A 10,313-nucleotide genomic window follows, 5' to 3' on the forward strand; every position below is an offset into this window, starting at 1 on the left:
ACCCTCCTGCTCCCTGAGACCTGGGTTCACAGTGGGTGCATCCAGATCTCCCTGTGTGACAATTGCTCACACATTTCTTTGCCTCTCTGCTAGAAGCATGAGGTCTTTGAGAATATACTACATCCCTTCCTAAAAAGACCTAGTGAACAACTTGCTCAATCATGTAATCAATTGTGTTTCCACAAAGAGCAGGAGCCGAGGGAGGAGTCTACACGTGTATGGGGTTCACTTTCCAGCACACCAATCCGTGGCCAACCACACCTGAATCCATGGCTGCACCCACACCTCTGCTCAGCCCCTAGATGGTCACTGGACTCATTATCAAAGGGGCAACCCCAAGTGCCCCCTTGTCTTAGTCACCATGAAGGCATCTAGACCTGTGGGCAGAAGGCAGAGGGAGGTGGGGGGCCCAGCGATCCCTGGCTGTTGGGATAAGGAATGGGGAGAGCCCCTGAGTCCCACACTGCCCCCAGCCACTCAGCCTTCTCCCTATTAAATGAGTAAAATAGACACAGACCTTCTTCTCCACACAGTTGTCATGTGGGGAGGATGCACACCTGGTGACCAGCAATCCCCAGAGCCCTGAGGCTGCGGGAAAGGGGAGGAGGCCTAGACCAAGCCCAGGGACTGTCTCTGCTTCTGCACAGGGGGATGGGATAGCAGCCCCTCTGTGACTGTGCAGGGACACAGGAGCCTAGAAGTTTCTGGCCTGATGCACTAGAGCCTCTGTCCAGGAGGGGCCATGTGGAGGGTGGTCTGGAGGACAACAGACACACGGGGGTGGGCAGTTCTCAGATCTGAGAGGGGCAGAGCTTGGCAGGTCCAGGGATCTGTGTGTGAGAAGTGCCTCCCATGCATAGGGCTGGGAACAGGAGCGTTTGAAAGGAGGGTACTGGGAAGGCCCTGGCAGCCCCCACCCCTGAGGCTGGGTGACCTGGGCCAGTGACTGGGGGATTGGGGGAACAGGAGGAAGGCAGAAGCCTGGCAGAAGAGTCCCAGGCAGCACAGCCAGGTGACAGTAGGAGGGGACTCTGTGCACACCTGGGCCCTCCTGCCTCACACCTGCTACAGACTCTCGGCCACCAGATTCAGGCCAGCCCAGGATGGGGATAGACGTGGCTGAAATGTGATTATAATGGCCGTGATCTAGAGAGCATGCATTCAGACATGGAAGTCAGCTGGCATTGTGGCTGAATATTCTTGTGCAAGTTTCTTCACCTTTCTGGGCATGGATGTCCACATGTGGAAATTAATACTATGAACACAGAGGAAATGAGCAGTTTATGCCAGGAACCCTGTCCTTGCACATGCTAAGGACTCAGGGAAGGTTTCCTATTTCACATGTGAGCCCTGCCTTCCATAACATCAGCAAAGGCCAGACCCAACCAGATGACAGCTGGAGCCCTGCGATCATGCCATGGCCTCTTCATGGCCCTGGGGGCTCTTTGAATGGGTGTAAATGAAGGCAAAGACTGGACCCAGAGAGGACGGTGGTTTTACTCTCCATCACCAGGTGAGCCTAACATGATTTAAGGGTGGCTGGAGGCTGAGCAAATGACTGAATGAATGAGACAGTTGTGGGAGTGAATGGGGCTCAGGGGAAAACCCCAGGTGCAGAAGTGGAGCTGGAGTGGAGGTTGTAACCCCCAGAGGCCTGAAGGTGAGGATATCGTGGTTGGAGACCTCACTGCTGGCACAATTTGGAAATGTGAATGCCTGCCTGGGCGGCCACAAAGATTTTCCAAGGAAGAATAACTTTGGTTTGCAGCTGGTCTGGGCCCCAGCAGGATAAAATCTAGAAAACATTATTGAAGAAGGACAGCAAGCTGCTCTCTTTAGCCCCTTTGATTGAACCCAGAGGGTACAATTGTGAGTGGTTGGGGCAGGAAAACCTTGCCCTTTAAACTTTGTTTAAAGGAACGAGCCTGAAATCAGGAATGGAAATGGGAAAAGGAAGGGTCAGGAGGGAAGGGAAGGAGAAAAGAAGGGGTGAGGGGCAGATACAAAAAAAGGGTCAGAGCGATTCCTCTGGATCTGGAGAAAGAGCAGGTGGGTGGGGCGTGGACTGGCTCCAGCTGGTGGTTGGGAACCTAGCCCTGTAAAAGCCTGGGGGGCGTGGTTGAGACTCAGCATTGCCACTGTGCTTCCTCCTGGGCTGTCCTCCTCCTGGCTCCAGGTTCCCAGCAGCAGTGGCCACCATCACCGAGTTGGTCCTCGCAGGAGTAATGGCAGGAGGGGAGCAGTGAGAGGGTTGGAGAGGGCGAGATGATGGCAAAGCGCCCCCTCTCCAGCCTCACCTGCCCTTGGGAACTGGGAGCCCTGGCCAGCAGCAGGGAGCTGTAGTCTGGAGTGGTGGGGAAGAGGGAGGTGAGGAGGGATGAAATGTTTTCTGGCAGATTCTATACAGCTGGGGCCGGAGAGCATCTGTAAACCAAGGTTACTCTTCCCTGGTCATGTCTGGTGCGGGAGGCGGGGGACCTTGTGTGGCTAGGGGTATGGGAAAGTGGATGGTTCCGCAGGGAGTCAACCCCAGACCCCCGCCCTCAGCAGCCACAGGCCTGCTCTGCTCTCATCCACTCTCCACCTCACAAACTCTCCAGCACCCCCAGGGCTCCCTGCCCTTGAACTTCCCCCTGCACTTTGCTGCAGACACTTACCTGCATCCAGGAGATCAGCAGACACTTCCCACCCCTCCCCTCACCGTTCACTGCCACCACCCAAGTCACATCCTTTTACTCCCTCTCTACCCAACCTTGTCACCTTTCATCACCCCATAGGCCCACCTCACCCCCAAATCCATTGAAGGAGGCTTCAGTGAGGCAGGAGAATAGGGTCTGGATGTAGGGAACCTAAGGGTGATTTGCTCTGACTTCTTAGAAGTGAATCAAGCTTTTTCCCTCTCCCGTCTCCCTCTCCCTCTCCCTCTCCCGTCTCCCTCTCCCTCTCCCGTCTCCCTCTCCCTCTCCCATCTCCCTCTCCCTCTCCCGTCTCCCTCTCCCGTCTCCCTCTCCCGTCTCCCTCTCCCGTCTCCCTCTCCCTCTCCCGTCTCCCTCTCCCTCTCCCTCTCCCGTCTCCCTCTCCCTCTCCCGTCTCCCGTCTCCCGTCTCCCTCTCCCGTCTCCCTCTCCCTCTCCCGTCTCCCTCTCCCTCTCCCTCTCCCGTCTCCCTCTCCCTCTCCTTTCCATGGTCTCCCTCTCATGCCGGGCCAAAGCTGGACTGTACTGCTGCCATCTTGGCTCGCTGCAGCCTCCCTGCCTGATTCTCCTGCCTCAGCCTGCCGAGTGCCTGCGATTGCAGGCGCGCGCCGCCATGCCTGACTGGTTTTCGTGTTTTTTTGGTGGGGACGGGGTTTCGCTGTGTTGGCCGGACTGGTCTCCAGCTCCTAGCCGCGAGTGATCCGCCAGCCTCGGCCTCCCGAGGTGCCGAGATTGCAGACGGAGTCTCATTCACTCAGTGCTCAATGGTGCCCAGGCTGGAGTGCAGTGGCGTGATCTCGGCTCGCTACGGCCTCCACCTCCCAGCAGCCTGCCTTGGCCCCCCAGGGTGCGGAGATTGCAGCCTCTGCCCGGCCGCCAACCCGTCTGGGAAGTGAGGAGCGTCTCTGCCTGGCTGCCCATCGTCTGGGATGTGAGGAGACCCTCTGCCCCGCCGCCCCGTCTGGGATGTGAGGAGCGCCTCGGCCCGCCGCGACCCCGTCTGGGATGTGAGGAGCGTCTCTGCCCGGCTGCCCCGTCTGAGAAGTGAGGAGACCCTCTGCCTGGCAACCGCCCCATCTGAGAAGTGAGGAGCCCCTCCGCCTGGCAACCACCCCGTCTGAGAAGTGAGGAGCCCCTCCGCCTGGCTGCCACCCCGTCTGAGAAGTGAGGAGCGTCTGCGCCCGGCAGCCACCCCGTCTGGGAGGGAGGTGGGGGTCAGACCCCCGCCCGGCCAGCCGCCCCGTCTGGGAGGTGAGGGGCGCCTCTGCCCGGCCACCCCTACTGGGAAGTGAGGAGCCCCTCTGCCCAGCCAGGAGCCCCTCTGCCCAGCCAGCCGCCCCATCCGGGAGAGAGGTGGGGGGGTCAGCCCCCCACCCGGCCAGCCGCTCCGTCCGGGAGGGAGGTGGGGGGGGTCAGCCCCCCTGCCCGGCCAGCCGCCCCGTCCGGGAGGGAGGTGGGGGGCTCAGCCCCCCGCCCGGCCAGCCGCCCCGTCCGGGAGGGAGGTGGGGGGCTCAGCCCCCCGCCCGGCCAGCCGCCCCATCCGGGAGGGAGGTGGGGGGCTCAGCCCCCCACCTGGCCAGCCACCCGGTCCGGGAGCTGAGGGGCGCCTCTGCCCGGCTGCCCCTACTGGGAAGTGAGGAGCCCCTCTGCCCAGCCAGCCGCCCCGTCCGGGAGGGAGGTGGCGGGGGGGTCAGCGCCCCTTCCCAGCCAGCCGCCCCGTCCGGGAGGGAGGTGGGGGGGTCAGCCCCCCGCCCGGCCAGCCGCCCCATCCGGGAGGGAGGTGGGGGAGTCAGCCCCATGCCCGGCCAGCTGCCCCATCCGGGAGGGACGTGGGGGGGTCAGCCCCCCGCCTGGTCAGCCACCCGGTCCGGGAGCTGAGGGGCGCCTCTGCCCGGCCGCCCCTACTGGGAAGTGAGGAGCCCCTCTGCCCAGCCAGGAGCCCCTCTGCCCAGCCAGCCACCCCATCCGGGAGGGAGGTGGGGGGGTCAGCCCCCCGCCCAGCCAGCCGCCCCATCCGGGAGGGAGGTGGGGGGGTCAGCCCCCCGCCCGACCAGCCGCCCCGTCCGGGAGGGAGGTGGGGGGCTCAGCCCCCCACCCAGCCAGCCGCCCCGTCCGGGAGGGAGGTGGGGGGGTCAGCCCCCCGCCCGGCCAGCCGCCCCGTCCGGGAGGGAGATGGGGGGGTCAGCCCCCCGCCTGGCCAGCCACCCGGTCCGGGAGCTGAGGGGCGCCTCTGCCCGGCTGCCCCTACTGGGAAGTGAGGAGCCCCTCTGCCCGGCCACCACCCTGTCTGGGAGGTGTACCCAACAGCTCATTGAGAATGGGCCATGTTGACGATGGCGGTTTTCTGGAATAGAAAAGGGGGCAAGGTGGGGAAAAGATTGAGAAATCGGATGGTTGCCGTGTCTGCGTAGAAAGAAGTAGACATGGGAGACTTTTCATTTTGTTCTGTACTAAGAAAAATTCTTCTGCCTTGGGATCCTGTTGATCTATGACCTTACCCCCAACCCTGTGCTCTCTGAAACATGTGCTGTGTCCACTCAGGGTTAAAAAAAAAAAAAAAAAAAAAAAAGAAGTGAATCAAAAGGAGCCCCACCTCTCTGTGCCCAAGCAACAAAAGGACCAGAGGATACTCCCTTGACAATCCGCGACCTCTCCACTTTCCACTCTCTTGCAGATGAAAAGCTGAAATTACCTCTGATTGGTCCCCTTCTGCAACCAGTCTTCAGGTGCATAGGGTGTAACTTTGTAACTTCACTTCAGTCTCTGATTGTTCCCTTGGGCACAGGCCACTCTCTCATTTGCATAGTGTGTAACCAAGTAACCAATGGGAAACCACTAAGGGTATTCCAACACCAGAAAATTCTGTAACCGGCTGCATTCTTGAGGGGCTTCCCCCAGCCAGCTACCACTCGGTCAGGTGTACTTTAATTTCAGTAAGTCTGTGCTTTCATTTTTCCTTTTTATTCTTTCATTGTTTTGTTCGTGACCCTTGGAACGCTGGTGAGTAGAGGCACCCACTCTTCCCTTGGGTCCCAGCCCTGCCTGTTCTTCCTAATGGGGAGCCAGCATCATAGAAAATAGTCACTATGTAAACAGGGGTTGGCAAAACCTTTCTAGAAAGGGAAGGTGGGAGGCACTTTGATCTTTGCAGGCCACGGTTTCTCTGTCTCTGTGTCAAGTTTTGTTCCTTTATAGAGCAACAGCAGGCCAGGACAACCTGCAAATGACAGAGGGACCAGATTTGAACACTGTCCTAGGTTGCTGACCCAAATAAATGGATTACAGTGTCCCAGCAATTGGTGCCCCTTCCCTTAAGGTGTCATCTCCAAGTGGTGTCTCAGCTGCTGGTTGAAGAATCAGAAGTGGTTCCCACCCTGCCTGTGGCTTCTGGGTGGTTGGATGTAATGGCAGTGGGGTTTCATGGTTTGAAGCCTACTCCCCACTCCTTGGCTGCTGAGTAGCTTCTTTGCTCTATGGAGGCCATCAGGGATCCTCCCAGAAACCACAGCTGTGATCTGAGGGTGAGGGATTGCAGCCATGTGGTGTCCTGGGCATCGGAGCCAACTGATTGTGCAGCTTCTTGGTTCCCTGTGGCCTTGCTTCTGCCCATCTCAGGATAACCACCTTCGTATTCTCACTGCCAGGCCTATCTTCTTAATGACCTAGAGAGTGAAGAGCACACTCGGTGACAGGCAGCTCTGAGGCTGTGTGATCACTGCCCTCCCATGGCTAAAGGCCCCATCTCTGCCAGTACTCTACAGGAGCCACTTTTTAATGTTGGGATTTCCCTGCTGTCAGTGTCCTTGCCTTGCCTCTGTAACACTAACCATCCATGTTGTGATTTTCCAATTAGTAATTGCAACCACAGGTACCTCTAGGAGATTAGGGTGTCCTGGGTCCTAGGATGCTCAAAACAGGTCCAGCCTCCTTCATCATTTATGGATTGTCTGTGAGTGCTTTTGAGCTACAACAGCAGAGTTAAGTAGTTATGACAGAGAATATATTCCCTGCAAACCTTTAAGAGTTTACAAAATCACCATTCACAGCAAACTCTAGAGGCCATAAATATCTATGCGGAAGGCCAGAAAGACTCATTGCACTTGAGGTGGGATTGAAAGGTCCTTCCTCATTGGAACCTGGTGTCTCCTTCTAGTAATGGCTTCAGAGTCTGAGAAGTGGCTTGGTTTTGCAAGTTGGTCAGAGAAGCCCGGTTTTTAATAGACTGCCTAGTTTCAGCCTCCAGGTCATCCATCCTTGTGTTTAATGTTCACTTGTTATAATTATATCAATCCAGCTGTATCCGGGCTGGGTCTCTGTGTTGCTTGCCTCTCAGATCTCCTTGTTTTATATGAGCCATTGGCATAGCTCTCTGTGGCTTACGTCCCAAGCTGGCATTGTGACTTCTCCAATTCTTTCCATCACTGCACCTTCCATGCTACTGATAGTTGAGCCCAGGATTTTTCATCCCATTACTCCTGGGAGCCCATTTCAAAAACAGCATCTCCTGTCTGCAACCCTGGCCTTCAGCAACAGGCATCCCTGGGCTTCTTCCCATTCTGCTGCTTTCTCTCAGGGCCTTCTTTATATGCTGGGTGAACAGGAGTCCTCCAGGCTTCCCATGAGCACCGTAGATGGACATTGTTCTGGATTTTCACACTCAGACCCCTCCAGCATGGGCACTTCTCTGACTCTTTGATCCCTTGCTCTGTTCCCTGCCTTAGAAGTTCTGGATTTTCCGTTTTTTGCTGTATGGATCATCTCTTTGTTCAAGGTTGCCAGAATGCATCCTCTCAGCAGATGAGCACCATCACCGGGTGCTTTACCGACATGTTAAATCCTGTGACCATGATAATTACCTCTCCATCATCCAACTTGGATTCTGTCCTCACCCCACCCTCAACATGTTCAGCATCCTCAGAGGCAGCCCCTCCCCTCTCCCACCTCCCGCAATCCACATGGGCTGCTGCCAAGGATCCTTTGCCATCCAGGCCCTTCCTCCTCTAGCAGGCCAGGCACCTCCCCGGCATGGTCATGTGTTAACAATGTGGACATAGGGGCACTGGGACATTTCCTGGGACATGTGGTTTCTCAGCAGGCAGGGTCTTCCTCCTCCTCCTTGTCTTCAAGCAAGGGAGGAGCACTCGCCTATACCTGGTGGAGGCCATAGCCCTGGAGAGGGGACTTCTTTTTCACTTTCTTTTTTTTTTTTTTTTTTTGAGATGGAGTTTGCTCTTGTTGCCCAAGCTGGAGTGCAATGGCGTGATCTTGGCTCACTGCGACCTCTGCCTCCTGGGTTCAGGCGATTCTCCTGCCTCAGCATCCCAAGTAGCTGGGATTACAGGCATGCACCACCATACCTGACTAATTTTGTATTTTTAGTAGAGATGGGGTTTCTCGATGTTGGTCAGGCTGGTCTCAAACTCCCGACCTCAGGTGATCTGACCACCTCGGCCTCCCAAAGTGCTGGGATTACAGGCATAGGCCACCATGCCTGGCCAGGAGGGGACTTCTTACTTGGCCAACCCATCTCTCCAGAGGCATCCTCTTGCTGTCACAGTGTGGGGGAGTGGTGTCTAGCTGTCCTTTTACTCCCACCCAACCGTCACCTACATTTCTCCTGCTCAGGCCCTCACTCTCTTTGCTATGATGTCATCATCATCCCTAAGTTCAGATCTGAACCACGGTAGTGCGAGGTTCAAGGTCAGGTGGATAAAAAGATTTTTCTTCTCTCTGACTGTTGCAACAACACAGTTAAATCCTTCAGTTCCCTGCAGAAGAAAATAAATGTCACACGGGCCTGGAAAGCACAGAATCCAGTACTGAAAAAGGTGGTGGACATGCTCACAGAGCAACTGCTGGACATTCAGCTGGAGAATGACACACCCAGGGATAAGTTTAAAATGGTCCAGGACAGGAGGGAGCAGACACAGTAGTAGGTTGGAGGCAATTATTGATTTCCTGTAGCAATATAAATCCGAGAGGGCCAGAGGCAAGGACAGGATGTGGCAGCGAGAGCAACAGCAGGAGGTTGGAAGTGGGACAGGGTGGTAGCACAGGATGTGTCAAGACCAGAGCTAATCTCTTTCCAAGGGGGCAGAACCCCTCACCCTGCAGGCCAGGATGTCTCGTGAGCAGGAAGGTGATGGACATAGTAGTGGATCTTGGCATTTAGACTTTGATAGACAGATCTTCCTCCTCTCTGACTCAGAGAAGAGAAAGTGGACAGTGATTCATGCTGGAGGCAGACAGAAGAAAGAGAAGTGGAAGAATGAAGGGAAGTGACCATGTTCTTCCAGAAGGTCTCCAAGGGACATTGCAAAAGCTGGCTTAGGGACTTCCCCATGCACAGGGAGAAGAGGCTGGAGCTCGCAGGTAACTGACAGGGGAGCACTGGGAGCACCCTGGAGATGCCGTTGAAGTACACCCTTGTGTGTGTGTGTGTGGGGGGGCGGTGTAGGTTTATGTGTGAGAGTGTGTGTGTGAGTGTGTGTGCGACTGTGAACATGACCTCCTCATGGGAGGCTCCTCCTAGTCATGCTGGTGTGCCTGTGCTCTCCCATCCTCTTCTCTCTTCTCCCTCCTGACTCTTCTTCCTCACTGCACTTGCTTCTGCTCCACTCACTGTGGATTTCTCACGAGCTTAAAAACTGTGGGTGTCACTGTGTTTTCAGACCTTTCTCCTTAGTGTTCCCTCTCTTGAGAATTACTTTTCCTTTCCTCTCTGTGGTCTGTTTCTAGAAATCCATCAAAGCCACCTCCAATGCCAATGAACAAGCTTTTCAAAGACTCAGCTATTGGTTTTGTTGAGTTCTCCAATGTTTTTCTCTTCTCTACTTCATTTATTTACACTCTAATTTCTATTCTTTGTTTATTTATTTTGAGTAGATGGCTTCTTTTTTGAGTTTCTTCAAGTGAAATATTAGGTTCTCAATTTGAGATTACTCCTTTGTTTCTTTTCTCTTTCTCAATATATTCACACTGACAGCAATGCATTTCCCTCTAAGGGCTGCTTTAGCTACTTCTCATAAGTTATAATATACTGTGTTTTTGTTTTAATTCACCTTAAAGTATTTTCTGATTTTCCTTGTCATTTTCTTCTTGATCATTTCGTTTTCAAAGAGTGTTTTGGAAAATATTTTTGTCTTAAAGACCATATTGCCTGATACTATTAATTTCAGGCCGGGCACTGTGGCTCACACCTGTAATCCCAGCACTTTGAGAGGCCGAGATCGGAGGATTGCTTGAGCCCAGGAGCAAGGCCAGCCTGGGCAACAAATCAAGACCCTGTCTCTAGAAACACAGACAAAAAATTGTTACTAGCAATCTCAACTGTCTTTCTTTACTATTGGTGTGCTTTATCTTTTTCATAGTTTTACTTTCAACCTACTTGTATCTTTGGATCTATATTGTATCTTTAGATCATTTATACAATGCATTCTGTCAACCTCTGCTTTTGCTTTTGAGTATTTAATAGTTTGAGAGTTAATGGAATTACTGCTAAGGCAGAATTTACACCTGTCACCTTGCTCTTACTTTTCCATGTGTCCTATATCTTTCCTGTTGGTCTTTCCCACCATTATTTCCTTCCTTTGTGTTAAATAGATATTTTCTACTGCAT

This window comes from Pan troglodytes, chromosome 5 (assembly GCF_028858775.2).
Source record: "Pan troglodytes isolate AG18354 chromosome 5, NHGRI_mPanTro3-v2.0_pri, whole genome shotgun sequence".
Classification (NCBI taxonomy): Eukaryota; Metazoa; Chordata; class Mammalia; order Primates; family Hominidae; genus Pan; species Pan troglodytes.